General features: G+C 42.2%; 1 protein-coding gene across 1 annotated transcript in view; it reads left to right on the top strand.

Annotated features, from left to right (window-relative positions):
- Npy4r2 (neuropeptide Y receptor Y4-2) overlaps positions 1–17,883 on the top strand; it is a 39,545-nt gene extending 21,662 nt beyond the window's left edge. The window contains exons 2-4 of the transcript XR_013109446.1: positions 13,139–14,399; positions 15,761–15,898; positions 15,994–17,883. The gene's annotated coding sequence lies outside the window, so the exon portion shown is untranslated. The remainder of the gene's footprint in view (positions 1–13,138; positions 14,400–15,760; positions 15,899–15,993) is intronic.
- Positions 17,884–18,230: the final 347 nt, after the last annotated feature.

The following is an 18,230-nucleotide window of genomic DNA, read 5'->3' as shown; positions in this document are numbered from 1 at the left end:
TTCCATTTCCTCCTTTTTGGCAAGATTTCCCCATAAAGCTCGAGCTAGTCTCAAACTTTCATTTTCTTTTACAAAGGATTATTTATTTTTACTTTCTGTGTATGGGTGTTTTGCCTGCATGTATGTTCATGCACCATGTGCATGTCTGGTACCTGTAGACACCTAAAAGGAGTGAGATCATCTGGAATTGGTAATGCAGACGGTTGTGAGCACTGGGAATTGAATCCAGCTCCTCTCAAAGAGCAAGCAGTTAAATTAACAGCTGAGCCATCTCTCCAACTCCATCTCAAACTTGTGATCCTCCTGTCTCAGTCTCTGGAGTGCTGGGAGTACAGGCATGCATCACTACACCCGGGCTTCAAAGATCTTTCTTCATATTCTATGTCATATGAAAATAATCCAATATCTAGCTTTGATAAAAGGCTAAACAACCCCTGGCTCAACTGGCTACTGGAGGTTTTCTAATCACAGCAAACAATGAATATAATCTGTTAAATAATCATAAACTATGATAGCAAATCATAGGGTACATGACCCAGTATGCACACTTTTATATTTGTGTAAAGCCAACACCACTGCCCTGGAAGTAAAAACCCCAGTGATTCTGGGGTCCTAGCAATATATTTTTTGTTTATTTTCCGTATTGTTTCACATAGCTTAATGTTTTACAATAAGCTGATGTTATATTCACTATCAGAAAAAGCTGCTTTAAAAACGCTGTGTGGGGAAGATCACTGAGGATGCTCCTTTGGATCCCCTAGAGAAATGGAACAGGATGCTCACAGTTCTAAGCTTCTGATGCCACTGTAAAATTACCCATTTATCTTTCCCTTCACCTGCCAATGTGAGAGGCAATGTGGTCCTAAGGGGATGGGTGGTCCATCTGGGGACATTTGATGGCAGCCTATTTCTCTCTTGACCTAGTTTTAGGGCTCCTGCTCAGGCTGTATCATCAGACATTCAGGCCTTGTTGAGAGATGAGAAACAGCATGCTATGGGGACATGAGTCAGGGCCACACTTCAATCAACCCTCAGCAGCGTTATCTTGAAGAGTTAATGAGTCTGAGGTTACTAGGGACCTTTCTCTTCTTTGGCTGCGAGTCATTTTGAATGGATGGTTATCTCCAAGAGGCCTGCATTACAGTTGCTATTGCTGTAGCTATAATTGTACAAGAATACAAGTGGCAGGAAGCAAAGAGGTAAAGCAGAGAGACCACTCAGCAGGTGGCCAGGCAGCAGGGGATCCTGGGATGTGACATTCTGTCCTGGCTACAATGTCTTTATCTTCAACTTGTGTTCTAGTGTCCCTCTCATAAACATCCACTACTATTCTTGTCCTGGGATTGACAAGCAAGTCTAAATGAGCTGTCAGGGTGACCTGAATGTCTGGATAAACTGAGCTGGCTTGCTCAGTAGCGTCTGATGCTTTCTGGGTTGTTTGATGATCCTGACTTATTCAGGTTGTCCGTGTGATTTCTAGGATACTGTTTCCCCACAGAGGGTGGCAAATAATGAATAGGGATTTGCAAGTGGATTTCTTTCCAGAGTTTTCTAGGAAGACAAGCCCCCAAGTCACAGCAGGTGTCCTTGCCTTGCCCTGACTACTTGAGGATGTAACTTGTACCTCAGATCATAAAATTGGCTCTGGTGTGTTGGAAGGGGAGGGCTTTAGATGTGGCTGAAGAATCAGCTGCCCTGGTGACCAGTCTTACCATCTGAACATGATCTACCTGCTCTGAGCCAGTCTATCAGCCTGACTTGTAACCCTAAGTGGCTAAGAGCACTTGTTGCTTTTCCAGAGCGGCCAAACTCAGTTCCCAGCATCCACGACAGATGGTTCACAACTGCCTGTAGCTCCAGAGAATATGCCACCCTCCTCTGGTTGCTGTGGGTACCTATGCATACATGTGCATGCACACATTCACACACAAGCTTTCTTCTTCAGCCAAAGGTAGAGGTTCTCTATAGCGCTTGTCTATGTCTGTGAGCACTTCTGTAGACCTTCCTGCTCTGGCTCCTTAGAGTCTTGGCTCCTCCAAGCTCCTGGCTTGGGTTCCTGCTATATAGAATGCCAGAGACTAATTGACCACTTGAGTTTTGTTTTCTTGGGTACTTTAAAGTAAATCCAAAGTCATCACATTAAAAGAATCCAAGCAAAGAGGAGATTTAATTATTCCCAATAGCTAAGCAATGATTGTAAACATTTTTCTAAGGGAATTAAAAAAGCCAGCATTTGTTAAATCTGTTATTTAATATAGTTATTTTATTCGCAAACTATGCCTCTAAATTACAGCTTCTTCTATTGTAGTTTGTGACTTTGTTACCATACAGAAGGGTAAAAATTTGGCAATAGGAAAATATTTCTAAATAGTACAATAACTAAAAATGAATCTGAAATTAAAGTGTAATGAATCTGAGTTGTTTTGGGCAGTGTTTACCTATATTGCCTTACATGACTTTACTGAAGCCTTGGTTCCTAATGCACAACACACATACTTGGTCCTGAGAATGGAGTTAATCCACAAACACCAGTGAACTCAGCTGGAAGCATATTGGCCTGAATCCAGGTCCTGTGGTAGGGACTGCAATGCTTTCACTGTGCAAATGAAATTTTCTGCTCTTAATACTGGTTTCATTACAGAAAACAAAGATTTTAATATTTTCCTACTTTCATTCTTCAGCATAAAAGAATCAAATTAGAGTGTCCTTTTGGGTTGCATTGTCTTAGAATATTTGATTTAAAAAACTGAGTTGTTGACTTGAGTTTCAACCAATTCTGTTCTGTCTTATTTCCAATGAAGGGCATTGAAGCCAAGGCCTGACAAGCATTCAACCTGAGAGCTAGTTTTTTACACTTCACTTCATTTGTTATTATGAAAAAAGGGTTTTACTGGATGCCCAGAGAGGTTTTGAACTTTAAATCCATTAGGCTCATAGGCTGAAGAATGTCTAGAAATGTACTTTCCGTTGTTATAGCCTAACTTTAGCCCTAACTCAAACCCTAAAACTGTCCCTAACCCTAACCATGACCCTAACCCTAACCCTAACCCTAACCCTACCCCAACCCCATCCTTAACCCTAACCCTAACCCTAACCCTAACCCTAACCCTACCACTATCCCTACCCTAACCATGACCCTGACCCTAACCCTAACCCTAACCCTAAAACTATCCCTAACCCTAACCATGACCCTGACCCTAACCCTAACCCTAACCCTAAAACTATCCCTAACCCTAACCATGACCCTGACCCTAACCCTAACCCTAACCCTAAAACTATCCCTAACCCTAACCATGACCCTGACCCTAACCCTAACCCTAACCCTAATCCTATCCCTAAACCTGAACCTAACCTTATGCCTAACTCTAACCCTATCCCTAATCCTAACATTAACCATAACCATAACCATAATTCTATCCCTAAATATAACCCTAATCCTAATGCTAACCATAACCCTATCCTTAACCCTAACCCTAACCCTATCCTTCACCCTAACCCTAACCCTATCCTTAAGCCTAAGCCTAACCCTAACCCTACCTCTAACCCTATCCTTAACCCTAACCCTATCCCTGACCCTATCCCTGACCCTGACCGTGACCCTGACTCTGATCCTAACCCTAAGTTTGCTAAAGGTACAGCAATGTTGACTTTAGCTCTCCCTTTATAATTGAGTCCTGGTTATCTGTGGACTGGGTTGGTTTTTTTTTTTTTTTTTTTTTTTTTTTTTTTTTTTTTTTTTTTTTTTTTTTGGATTTGACATAATTCTTTGTCTGGTTCCATTTGTCTTTTGAGTGTACACAAATGAAAATGTTGTAAAGACTTTTTAAAAAGCTTTGTCAATTGCTTAATTTTAAGAAAAAAAAAAAAAAAACCATGCTAGCTGCTTAGTGTAACCTTTTAAATCTCGATTCACTATAAATCAAATGAAGTATTTCCTCCTGAGATACCAGTCAGTGAGTGACGTAGATAACTTAGGGCATTCACATCAAAATGCTTATTTAGGAGGTAGAAATGTGTTCACTAATTCTGTTAGTGGTTTATCTTTTGAACTAAGTATTGGAAAAAAATTCCCTTTAGAGGAATAGAATTTAAGATTAAGCTATCTTTTAAGATATAACTTCACTATAAATATATTTGTTTTTTAACCTTGTAAGAAAAACTTAATGTTAAGAAAGTCTGTATTAAAAAATGTTTTCAATTGCCAAATATGGCCATTTATGGTGCTAGCTTCAGATTTTAGAATTTTAGCTTACCTAATCACAAACATTTGTTTTTTCTTTATGGAGATGCCCTGTGGTTTTGTTTATTAAATAGTAGTTGATATTGCTAAACTATTAAACAAATATCCAAGGCATGCTCTATTTAGAAGTACAAGGATATTATTTAGATTTATTCTTATCTATTCTCATTCATACTTTACAATTTGGTTCTGCATCTTTAGGGTGATAGCTGTTGTTGGAAATACTTCATCTCAACCTTTACCCTACCTTTGATTATTCAGTTCCCAGATAAAAGACACACACAACCTTTACATCTATAAGAAGCCTTAATCAGCACTAGAGCTGTGCAGATATCTACCCTCTATGCTATTAAAATCTATTTCCCCAACAATAACCCCATTTTATAATTTGCCATGTTCCATTTGGGCAGCTCCTAGCTCCAGTTGGCTAGCCTTCCCGGCTATATTTTCATGATTCACCTACCCCATGGTGGCTTCCTTCTCTTTCCATCTTCCTTTTTTTCTCTTTGTGGTTCTCCTCCAATCCCAAGCTAGGAACTCAATTTTTTCTAGGTATAGGCTGTAGGCATCTTTATTCACTAATTAGGGAGAATCTGGGGGGCAGGGTTATATAGTGTCCCTTGGGTCTTCGCGTGAATTCTCTCATCCTTGAGGCAATCAGGTCTTGGGGACTAGTCTGTAGGGACAGATAGGAAATGATTGCTTTCTATTTGTAATTTCAGAGCAATGTATTAAATCACTTAAAAGAACATTCAGGGCATTGAGTAGTTCATTACAGCCTGACAAATAAGAAAAGGTGAGTTAAAGTTCTCATGGTGGGAGGACTGCTATTATTTTGGGTTTGGTTAGGTATAGACTTAGCTTATCATTCTCTTTACACAGAAGAGAGAGGGAACTGCTACACGGAAGGAAGTTATATCTTCAAAATTTGAATATTTTATTGTGTTGATCAGTCATGGCTGCCTTTCCTTGGCCAGTTCTTCTGACAGGCCTATACTTTGGCCACATAGTGTTTGTGTACAAAGCTGACTTAGTGGCCCTGGACTCTTAAAGAGTACAATTGCATATTTATCCTGAGAGTAACCTTGGGAGTCTGGCCTGTTATTTCAAATGACTTAGGCTGCCAGACAAGTGTTTTAAAATATTCAAATTATCTCAAGATGTTTAAACCTAATTATGAAGAGACACTTAAGGGCATCTTAGAAGATAAATCATAGTTGCATAAATAGAATCTTAAAATGTGTTTGTAGTATTTAAAGTGTGAGGTCAAGATTTGCTTTCTCTTTCCACAGTGGCAGATGTTCACTTTCACTTTTACAAGCCATATAACTATATGATCACTAAAATTATTCTTAGTTGAAAGATTGGAGAATAAAAGGCATCAGAATAAAAAGGAATGGAAATTCTTAAAGGAAAACAAAAACAAAAACAACACTCCCCCACAAACCCCTAACAACCAAAGGAATTATACACAAGAAATCTAAGTTCTGGGAATTACAGCAAACTAAAGACTTCATGAGACATACAAAACCAGAGTCCGTCAGCACTCTACAGGAAATACACAAAAAGGCCTTTTGTCTTTCAGTAGAAAGATGATGGCTGCAGTCGAGGAGATACAAAAGAGAGTCAAACTCATGAGCATAGCAGATACAGAAAAAAGAAAAGAACCAAATGTAATTCCTGTAAAGATGCAACAAACTGCAAAAATAAACTTTGAGAGAACAAACAATACACAAACCAGAAGGCAATTATGAAAATGGGCAGAGTAAATTCTCAAGAATAACCTGGAATATCCATAGATTCAGTCTCTTAGTCAGAAGCCATAGAGCAGCCGAGTAGATTTCAAAACTACAAGCCCAAATTGATGCCTATAAAAAATACTTACTTTGTTGGAATACACACACACACACACACACACACACACACACACACACACACACACTCACACTCACTAAAGGTTTGCAAGAGATAGTCTATGCAAACCAAATAGAAATAGTTGCAGTTTTTCAAAGAAAACTGTGTTTAAGAAAAAAGCAAAACAAAGAGAGAAAGAAGAACACTATTTGTTGACAGAGAAATTAATTTAATAAGATGGAAAAACAATTACATATAGTATACATTGAACCCAATGTTAGAGTATGCAGGTATACAAAGCCACCATTACTGGTTCTAAAGGGTCCTTACTGGATGAAATACACTAATGTCTGGGTATTTCAATACCCCGTTATCTATCGTCAATAGATATCCAGGCAAAAATTAACAACTGGAGTTAAACTGCACCATGGAATGAGTTGACTTGACAGACATTTCTAGAATACGTCATCCAAGCAAGAGGTTTGGGATTCACATTCTTCCATCAGTACACAGAACATCTTCTAAGACAGAATGTGCCCACAAAACAAGCCTAAACACATTGTATCAAGACAGAATGTGCTGTACATCACAAAACAAGCCTAAACACATTGTATCAAGACAGAATGTGCTGTACATCACAAAACAAGCCTAAACACATTATATCAAACTGCTTTTGTATGCTATGTCATCTCTGACCACCAGGGAAGGAAACTAGTAACCAACCATGGGAAGAACTCTAGAAATTCTGCATTACCACTACTAAAGAATTTCCTGAAGGAAGGAAAAATGAAAACGTAACATCCCATAAGTTGTAGGATGCAGAAAAAGCAGTACTCAGAAGAAAGTTTACAGCCACATGTGCCTACATCTTAAAAAAAAAAGAGGAAGATTTCACATAGGCAATCTAATATCCTGTGTTAGTAGAAGGAAGAATCAGAGAAGAAATAAAACAACTAGAAAATTAAACCTATACAAAAAATCAATAAAATAAAGATGTTAGGTTTTGAGGAAGTAAAGGAAACTGACAGCCCTTTGGCAAAGCAACTGAGAAAAAACCTAGTAAATAAAATCAGAGTTACAACTGATGCAGGATGCAGCCAAGGATATAAAGAATCACTAAGGACTGTCTCAGGCACTGTCAGTATCTTTCTTGGTGCTTCACCTACACATCCCAGGTACACACAGATGTAAGTGTGATTTCCCTTAGTCTCTGAAACGATTTCCAGAGAAGCTTTTGGTGCTCTAGATGTGGACCTGGTACCTTAGGCTGCAACAGACTGACTTTTACATGCTTTTACCTGGTCTTGTGATGCTCAGAGAAACAAAGTTCTCAGTGAGTGGCCCACCGACATTAATGTGTGAGTATTCATAAGTCTGTCCCAAAGCATAAAGATTTTAAGGTGTGAGCCCAGTGTGGGCCAACATGATGTGTCTTTGTGGCTAAGAAGCAATCAGGACTAAGATTCAGGGAACATGCATATGCCATATGCCTGAGGACTGCACTGAACCCAGGGCCTGTGCATGATAGGAACTGAGCTGTACCATAGGCCTCTTCTACATCTCTTACAAAGACTCTAAATGGTCAGTCTGGAATGTGTTTCTCTCCAATGCATGTGACCCTTTCTCTCCCATCTCTCAGGCTAAGAGATGCTTGAACCCCTGCTGATCTCTCTGGCACCTCTGAGACCTTGGTCTTTAACCTGTCAAGCACAGGGCTAGCAAAATTTGTTCCATATTTTCTTTTCCCCATATCCCTTTAATCATCCCAACAAATAGACTTCTGAAAGAAAAAAACCATATTATTTTTCAATTGCTGCAACTATCATGATTTATAAAAACAGAAATTTGTTTTCTTGCAATTTTGGGGGTTGGGGGGAGAAGCCTGAGATCAAAGTGTCATGGGCTGTGCTTGCTTCTTCCTTCCAGTCCCTAAGGGAGAGAGAGGGGACCCTGGCTTCTTCCAGCCTCAAACACTTTAGGCATATTATCCCTCTCTAACCCAAGCTACCCTGATCCTCAGTGTCACCCAGGCTTACCTTCAGCATGCAGTCCTCTTGTGGTGACTGTCTTGTGCTGGAATCATAGGCATATGTCACCACACCTAGCTTAGTCTTTTCCCTTTGACCATACTGGGAGTGGACCCTAAGCCTATATACTAGCCAGCCAAGGGTCTTTCATGTAACTACATCTACAGCCTTCTTGTCCATCTCTTATAAGGACACTTAGTACTCAAACTTGTATCAGACAAACCCATGACATTTAAAAGGAAACCTTGAAATTCAATAATATGAAAACAACCTGATTAAAAGTGGACAAGGCATGATGACTTAGTATAAAGATCTTTTTTTATTGAATTATTCCTACAGAGACCTTTGTAGACTGTCTCATACACTGGGCAGGCACAGAGGCTTAGCCTGGTAGAGCAGCAGCACCAGCCGGAGTCTGTTTTGGGAAAGATGAACACTGATACAGTTTTCTCTCTATACGTACGCTAAGAAATACATGGTCTTGGGCTGATGTCTTATGAGAGATGCTTCTACCTGACATAGAGGCTTGTAAATGCCAGAGGTGGAAAGAGAGGTCCAGGACTATCTCTTGAACTCCTGATCCAGCCACATTTCATAATCCTGATCCTGGATGTTCTCGTCAGACAAGCCGCTATATGTGCTTTGTCCATCTTTGTGTCTGTCTCCTCAAATCTTTCTGGTGAATCTCTTATCTGGCTCTATCCCAGAATTCTCTCTCCTCTTAGATATTCCACCTCCTATTTCCTGCCTAAGCCATAGGGCATCAGATTTATTATTGACAGGTGCCACATTCATACAGACATAAGATAATCTCTCTATAATCCAATTTACCTTTGAAGGCATGAAAATGATTCATAAAAAAAGTCTGACATAACTTCTTTAAGAGATGGATTTTTTTTTGTCTCCGTCCTGAAATACAGATGGGCCACATGACATCTTTGACCAACAGACTGGAACAGAGTAATGCTACATGCATTTGTAAGATCTGTAATAACAGGCTGTCAGTTTCTACTACCTAAGCCCAGGTCACATATAGAATCTATGAGCAGGCCTCTAATCTATAGCCACAATCTAGGTTGGCAGATGGCTAGCCATGAATGACCATCCACATGGCCATTTGGAAAACTCAGACTCCATCTGATTAAGCAAGTAAGACTCTAGGTAGGACCATTCTGCAATATAGTGCCAACAATAAAATACAATGACAAATTGACTGGTCTAAGCTGTAAGGCTTTGGGGTGGCTCAAGCAGCTATAAATACCCAGGATAGACATTTGGATCAAGAAGCATCATGATCCATATGGATGTCTAAGGTCCTTACACACATGTGTTCTTAGCTGACTTGGACATCAAAGTAGGATACCAGTGAAAGACATCATGGTGCATTGGGCAACTCTGAGAATTCCAGAGTGTGTGGGTTTCAATTTAAAGAAACCTTGAAAGTGGCCACTTATGTTCTATGGCTACCTTTTTTTTAGAGAATACAAAAGATCCAGAGCTTTTCTGAGCATTTACTCCGAACATCTGACAGTTGAACATTATTTCATACAGACGCCTTAGAAGATGAGGCAAGAGATTTTCTTAATAGAGCAGTTCATGTAAAATGTTTATGAAAGTAAACACATAAACAAAGCCATAAAAATTATATACACATGTGATGTGGTTAGTTTTTGTTCAGTGATCCATTGTTATGTGGCAGCCAGATTAAAGAACATAGCACTGCATCAAGCATCCATGAAACCGTCTTGTTCTCCAACCAGGAATGGTCATCAAATGATAACTACTTTCCCAGAAGCTACCTTATCATCATTCTGGAAGCTTCTCTGGAAAGGGGTACTTGGAGACTAGCCATCCTGTGGCATCACAAACTTGGCCCAAAGGCCTTTGGATTAGCAGGTAGCTCAACCTCATGATCACAGATGGGTGTAAATTAAATACTGTCCAAAGCTGTATGATTTGAGCACGGTGCAGCTCATCTGTTGGCCAGGGAAGAACCATCAGTGCCAACCCCAACGGAGAAGCCTTATAGATTTGAGGTACTATTATCTCTGTGGGCCTTTCATCATGTGACTTTGGGTTAACCAAGGGAGAAAACCTGTGGGTCCTAACGGTGCCAACGGTCAGGACGCTTCTCACTAAGAGCTGGAAGGTCAATAGATAGATGGCCACATGAAAGCATCATCAAGAAAGGAGAGAGAAGAGGACACTCTTCCCGACAGAATGGGAAGGGTTTCTGAATACCAGGAGAGCAGAGATGGCCAGGGTGGCTACAGAACGGTTCTGGAAAGTGAGGCAGAGGGTGAGGGAAGGCAGATAGAAAGAGTTTTCTTGGCAAGACTGGAGTTTCAGTTTCCCCAAAGGTGATGTGGGGCCATATCTTATAGAAAGGGGGGAGGGGATTTGTCTTTTGTTTAGGCTTCCTAGCAGGAACTTCCAAACTCATGGGGTTTCCAGACTTGGAGGAATCTTTATTATTTGTGATATCCCTTGTTTATGCTCACAGAGTGGTCCATGGTGAGGCCCTGGAAAGTTGCATTTTGGGGGCATTCAATCAGGTGATTAGAAAGTTGGGACTTAGAACCACAGATATGAGTGAGGTCTTTGGCAGAGAGGAGGGGCAGGCTGAGTGTAATCATATATTCATGTGCCAGGGGATGAGGCATCCATGCTTTGAATTTGAGTTTTTCCAAATCTCACTTCACATCTCTTCACTCAGTGCTGATTTATATCTTTTACGACAAAACCGTAGACTTCAGTAACAGTCTAGTGAATTACTGAGCCTGAGGTCCTGAGGGGAACCTGAAAGTTTGTAACAACTACAGGTAGCCTGAGAGCACAGCTGGTGTTTTGTAGAGACCTTACTCTGTGACATCTGCACTGCTAGTTACACATTCTTTGTCTTCTTCTCTTCTCTTCTCTTCTCTTCTCTTCTCTTCTTCTTCTTCTTCTTCTTCTTCTTCTTCTTCTTCTTCTTCTTCTTCTTCTTCTTCTTCTTCTTCTTCTTCTTCTTCCTCTCTCTCTCTCTCTCTCTCTCTCTCTCTCTCTCTCTCTCTCTCTCTTCTAGCATACTTGCCTATTTTGATGCATAATCCTTACTAGGAGGGAGCAGAAGTGATTAAAATGACACATTGATGAGATCTCTATATTGATGAGATCTCTATGGGACCAAAATTTTTGACCATCATGGTGGGTAGCCAAGATTGGCCACCAGTGCCCCTGCTGGGATGAGTAGGTTTGGGGCTGGCTCTGCTCAGGTGGGCCTGAGTTTTCTACTGGCTCCATCTTTTCCTGTCCTGTTTCTGTGGCTTCAGTTTCCTTATTTTCACAGGGGACTGGCTTGTGCCTTCCTCAGGGACTAGAAGGATGGAATGGGGTTATAGATTGTGTGTTACCTTGTATCCTAAGGAAACAAGTAAAGGTTTGGCTGCATTAAACCGAGACAACAAGTTACCTGGCCTCCGTGCTCCTCACAGGGACTAGGGATGGGTGAGGGATCCTGTATTTCCTTGGGGACTCATTGTGCCAGGTCTCTCTTTGGGTGTCGCCTGAGTGTCCTCTGCCATCTCAGGTCAGGTCACCTAGGCCAGTTTTGTGTTCTAGGGTTGCTGAAGGGGTTGGGGCTCTCAGAACGGCTCCAGTTATAAAGTGGCATGGAGCCAGAGTGCAAAGAGTCAATCAATGGGCATTGTGTCCAAGGAGTGTGCGGAAGACTGGGTGTGGAGGAGTCACTGGCAGAAGCGGTGCCCTGCACATCTGGAGGAGGAGATGGCTAATAGCTCTTGGCCAGTTCACTCAGAAGTGTGCCCTGGCACAGCTGCTATCATGCCAATAATGACTCTCAGATTGCAGGAGGAGGAAATCCAGGGACCTGAGACAGGAATACATACCCCTCCCTGAAATGTACCTCCTACTCCTCCCACCAACATGCCTTATATGGAGACCATTACCACTTTGCCTTTCCAATTTCCACCCCACAGCTGACTCCTAGATCACCCTGCAGCAGCGATTTCATTACCTCCCGACTGAGACTTTAGCTTCCCTACCTCAGCTGCTAATGAGCACCTTAATTTCATTGCCTCCAAATGAATGTGATGCAAAATTAAAAGAAGACACTGCCATTAATCGAACGAGTTGGCTTCAATTTATTGTGCTTTTAATTCAATTATGTATCTCTTCCAACCTGTTTTGGAGATCAATCCAGCTGTTAGCTGAGGAAGAATGACTGGGAGGGGCATTGGTTCTTCCTAGTCTGCTTCATTGATCTTGGACTTCAGCAGTAGCGTGGAGTGGAAAATCTTTGTCTGGACCTGGGAGGTCAAGGGAGTTCCAGGCCACCTGCTGAGTCTCCCACCAGCCAGCCAGCATATTTCCTGTGGGGGAAGAAATTCAAAGCGATGTATCCGATTAAAATGGCTTAAAATTATTTTTAGCCCATAAACAATTCAAGAGACTACATAAAAGGGAGTGTCACAGTCATGGACTTTGTCACATGATGGGCCACAGGGGATGTGGTGATGGGAGCTCTGCCCTCAGCTTGGCCATAAACCTCTTGGAGCTTGAATGGATCATTAGTCTTCCCTTGTATCAGTTTTCTCATTTGAGAGAGGATGCTTTGGACTCCAAGGAACACTTTCAGGAGCCCTGGACTTTGTGTAGTTACTCTCCCGTGTTCCTGTGTGTCTGCCCAGTTGGAACTCAAGACCTGACTTCTCAGCTGTCTCTAGAGCTTTCCCGTTGTCTGGTCAGAGGTTAGAATCAGCCAAATGGGAACCTCTGACTGAAGGTGAAAATGGCATAGGAGAAGTTGGGGTACCTTTCCTCATACCAGGTCACAACCTTCTGGGTTTCTAGCTGTTACTTTCAGCCCTTGCCAACATGCCGAGCTGTTTCTGGGTCTAGGACCCTGTGCCCTCTTTGGTCCTTTAGTCTGAGGGTTTGAGTATAGCCCCCCACAGAGGCTCATTTCTCCATGTGCTTTCAATCCTTATTAGCTCTCTTTCTGGACGCATTTCCACAGGGAGAATCTTCAACATGTTGCCATTGGAACTATCTGGAACAAATGCCCTTCTCTGCCGTGGCCCTGCATGAAACAGATGGAAGATCTACTTTCGGATTGTGATTCTTCATGGAGGATGCTCTAAGAAGAGGGGCTGCAGCTGGGGCAAAAGAAGGAGCCTGGTTAGGGAAACTGTATGCTACCGGGAAAACCTAGGAGCTTCAAGGCCAGGCTGGGTGGGGACAGCTTGTCCCTGGGCCACTGGCATCCATATCTTTGGGGCAGAGAGAAGCAGTGAGCAGAGTGAAGGTCCTGGAAACATGTAGCTAGATTTCAGAGAGAAAGTGGTACTGTGTAAGTTAAAGAGCATGGAGAACAGGCTGTGCCCCGACTTGATCTCTCACCAATTGAATGTTAGAGAGTGGAAGGTTCATGATGAAGGACAGGATATCCCAAGAGAGCCCCAAGAAGGGAGGGGGCTTTAGAAAGAGCCTGGGGACAGAGATAGGCTTTGTTTTTTGTTTTTTTCTAGAATTCGTTTCTCAAAGAATACAGTGATGGGGATTTAGTGTGAGCTGTGACTAAAGGGACAGCAAGAGAGATGTCTGAGCAGAAAGCAGGATGGTGCCAGAGGTGAGAGGTGGCCATCGACCACGAGTTGCAGATGCAGGCTCAGGAACAGACTCAGGAAGGTTAGTTTCAAATGCCTTCTAAGCCCTGAAGGAGGTAAGACTGTCCCACTGTGAGTGTCCAGTCCAGAAGCCCTGAGTGTGTGCCAGGTCTGGCTGGAGATGTACCCTGTAATGAGTGCCAGGCCAGAGCACAGGGAAGTCAGTACTCAGGGCTCTGGCAGGCTGCCTCTGGCCTCAGTGTCTTCCACTTTTGGATTCAGGAGGCACAGAAGAAGGTCTGGCAGGAAATATTTACCTGGAAGTTCAGAGGGAAGGAATTGCAGCCCCCAGGGGAAGATTGTGTTATTGAAGGTGGTCAGTACTATCTAGAAGTCTTTGCCTACCGAGAGAAGTGATACAGATGTCAGGGAGGGACACAAACCAAGCAGATGGCCTCTTGGCGCTTCCTGGCCTGGATGGTGGATGGCTATGACCTGTGAGTCAACAGGAGATGTGAGGACAAGGAAGCCAATCCAGGACTTCCGGACAAGCAGAAGTTGGGACGATTGAAGCCAGAAGCCAAATAAAGGCTTCTAATGAGCAACGGGGAATGGGCTTGAGCCAGCGTTCCTTCACATACATACAGTTACCTCCTCTGGCAGGGCTGACAGGTAAGGACGAGGTAGGGCTATGCAGCAGGGGCTGAGTGGGTTAAGTTCAGCACTCTGACCAGTGATGGGGACAGACAGGTCACATGCCTGTGAAACAGGAAGGCAGGAGGAGAGGCAGGACTTTCTGTGGCAACTCCCACACCTTTCTGCTTCCTAGAGAGGAGCAACAATTACTCTATGCCTTAATGTGCTGGTTCACCCTCCTGTCACTGCGTGTGCATGTGTGCTAACTCAGAGCGATAGATGCACTTTTTTAAAAAAAAATTAAAGCAGATTTTAGAAATACTTGTATTTTATTTTTTAAATCTATTTTTTCTAAATAATAATAATCCCTCTTTATAGGGACCAGTGTGATCTTTTGGTATGTATTTAGATTAAGTAATGAATGCATATGTTAATTAGTGAATCTATACATTGAGCAATGATTGGGATATTTAGTTCATCCCTCTTCCCTGACTTGTCACTCATTGTGATGTAAATACCCCAAAGCCCCCTTTCCAAGCTATTTTGAATTATAAAACATAATACTATGAGATTTCTTCTCTCTTTTGAGAAAATTGACTTGGAATGTCAACTTTTTGATCCAAGTAGATGGAAAACAAAGCAGCAGTTTTCTTTTTCAAAAACATAACTTTAGTATTAGTAAAGATGACCCTAAATTGGAGATTTTTCTCTATAACCTTAAAACGTGTATCCACAATCCATCCAGTATCTTAGGTAATGGTAGATCTGTGTTATCTCATCAAAGCTCAGGACATCCCTCCAGATATTTTGGAATCTTTCCTTCCGGTGTCTTGTGCTGGGTGCCATGCAAATGTAGGATTCAGCCTATTTGTTTGCCTATTCAGGCAAACATCCTCCAGCCTCACCCTACCCTGCTCTGGACTCATCCTCCTAAGGCTTCTTTTAAACATTTCCATTTATAGTATGCCTCCATCACTCTAAATAGCACAGACACACTTGATTTGACTCATCTGTAGAAAATGTATTGACTTCCTACAACGGAAAATGAGAAGGCTTTCTGTATACATCTCTCCTTCACCCTTGAAAGCTTTATCTTCCTGTTGTAATTATTATTATTTTTTGTTCTCCTGTTATTTACTTTTAAACTGGCAGGCTATGGCATTTTACTTTGCTTCTGCATTTTGTCAGCCTCAGGGAGGGGTAGGAGATGGCGGTGGCTGCTTTTGGCCCAATCCTATTCTATTTCAGAAGGACTTTTCCCTGTATCCTGCTTAGACTAGTACTGGTTGGTCTGCTGGTACGCACTGAGACCTTTGCCTGGCCACTGGTGAATACTGAATTAGTTCTCCTCTGAAGACCCAGGCCTTTCACCATGAACACTGCTCTGTTTTTTCAAGCTGCCTTTGTAGGTTCCTTGCGAGGCCTTCATGTGGAGAGAGCTTTCCTGAGCAAATGAACCCAAAAGCTCACAGAGGGGAGAGAGGAAGCTGTGGAGAGAGGAAGCTGTGGAGAGAGATGGAGTCATAAGGAGAAAGGTGGGTGGATCACCTGTCCTGAAACCCCGTCATCTCTTTAGCTTCACAGTTACTTCAGTTTGAAATTTCATCTTAATGTCAATTGATTTGCCTAGCTCTCTCACCAACACAGGGAGGATAATGGCTTATTGAACTGAAGTGGAAACTTAAGGGTGCTTTGGAAGTCAGTTGTGTTGGATGGTGTTTTGGCGGTGCAAACACGTAAAGGAATGTTTTCCTGAAGTGAACACAGGTGAAAGGATGTTCTGCTAAAGCAAGCACGTGAAAGGACACCTGATGAAGGATTCTGTCCCATATGAAGTGTCTCCAAGCTTGCTGTAACCATAATAAACACCCTGCACCCCTAGACTCAAGGCTCTCACCTCTGACCCACTGTGACAGTGACAGTGAGAATCCTTGCTCAAGATCTTGTAATAAAGGCCTTTATGTGTTTACGTTGAAATTGGCTCCTCGGTGGTCTTTGGGGGTCTCTGTGACTTGGGCATAACATGTTCATTGAAGAAAAACTCAAAGGCTTTAAAAATGACTGGCGTGAGGCCAGGTGAGATCTGAGTTAGCGTTTGCTCGCTTGCTTGCTCCTTCTCTTCCTCACTTGGTTCACAGGGTTACTTGATCACTTGCTTCTCTGGCCATTCACCTGCTTGCTTATTCATCTCCTCATCCATAGGATAACGGAGGCACGCCTTGCCTCTCTAGCTGGCTCACTCCAGCACTGAGCTCTGCTGGTTCCTCTTACTTCCTTGCTCCCTCCACTCACTCCCTAGCTGCTTCACTCCATTACCCACAGTCAGGCCTTAGTTGACGGTGTGTTCACACTGAGTCCTGGCTCCTCTTGAGTAGCTGACAGTGTCATGAAAGATGAAGAGAATTCACATGTGATGAGTAGGTGTCCAAAAAAAAAAAAAAAGGCCCTTTGTGTGTACCACCAGCACTTTGGTTAAACTCAGTGCCGAGAGAGTACAGCACACTCCTGTAGGGTCACCCTGGGTCCTTGTGGTGGTTTAAATATGCTTGGCCCTGGGACTGGCACTATTAGGAAGTGTGACCTTGTTGGAGGAAGTTTGTCACTGTGGGGGTGGGTTTTGAGAGCCTCCTCTTAGCTGCCCGGAAGACAAACTTCTCCAGACTACCTTCCAATCAAGATGTAGAACTCTCAGCTTCTTCTGCAGTACCCTGTCTGCCTGCATGCTGCCATGCTTCCCAGCCATGATGGACTAACCCTCTGAAACTGTAAGCCAGCCCCAGTTAAATGTTTTCCTTTATAAGAGTTGCCTTGAATGTCAGCCCTCTAAAAAAAATTATCTTGATACTAAAATTTGTTTTGAGAATTGTATATTGCAGAATACACAGCCTTGGTGTATCTACACATCAAGCAAGCTGAGCAGACCTGCTCGAACCTCTGAGGTCCTGGAATTCCATCTGGATGCAGTGAAGACACAGTGTCAGAGGCTTATCAATTCACTCTCCACCTCACCCCTCTTCTAATATCTCAATGCCCATAATCAGCTTGAAGAAGCTAATGAAGAGTCAGCGCCCCTATTCCCTGGGCTTGGGGACTAAGGTGGTAAATATTGGGCTGTCTTTCTAGGGAAAAGTAGTGGTTTTGTGGGAATAGGGAGGATTAGCTAGGATTTATTGCATAGCCATAACCTATTGGTAGAAATCTGTACAATTATTATCAAGATGAAATTATAATTTCTTAAATGGCACAAATTTACTTTGATTTCAAATTTAAGGTTTTCATTGGTACGAGCTTCTTATTGATATAAAAGTGAGATAAATATTGATACTCTCATAGGCATTGTACCTGTATAACACATTTAGGAACACAAGGCTTAGACCCAGTCCCTTTTTAACTTTTTTAACAGATTTGAGATGGTTAGCCTGTGAGTTAAGGGACTATAACAAATTCATGGCTTGGAGTTTATTGTTAGGGTGTTTTCTATGTTTTATTTAGAAATAGCTGAGAGGAGTTAACAGACAACAGTCCAGATTACCTTACATGGATAGTTGGTTTTCAAAATGTCAGAAGTCCACAGAATTGACGTTACAAACATTTCTGTAGTAATGTTCATTTTGATTAGAGACCTGTCTGCTCCTGACAGCTTCCTGTATTGGATTCTAAGAAGAAATTGAGCATCTTTGGAGTTACTCCAGTTGTGGTGAGACAGCCACTAGGCAAGAATTGCCTCTTTCCATCTACAGACAAATTACTGTCCAGAAAAGGACACAGTTGCAGAATAGTCGACTGATTATATCTGCCTAGACAGAGTAATCAGCCCTTAATAATTCTGCAGCACTAAGGTCTGTAAGATGATCCTGGGCCAGAAGG

Source organism: Arvicanthis niloticus, chromosome 3, assembly GCF_011762505.2.
Source record: "Arvicanthis niloticus isolate mArvNil1 chromosome 3, mArvNil1.pat.X, whole genome shotgun sequence".
NCBI lineage: Eukaryota > Metazoa > Chordata > Mammalia > Rodentia > Muridae > Arvicanthis > Arvicanthis niloticus.
This window is presented reverse-complemented; position numbering and strand designations above follow the sequence as displayed.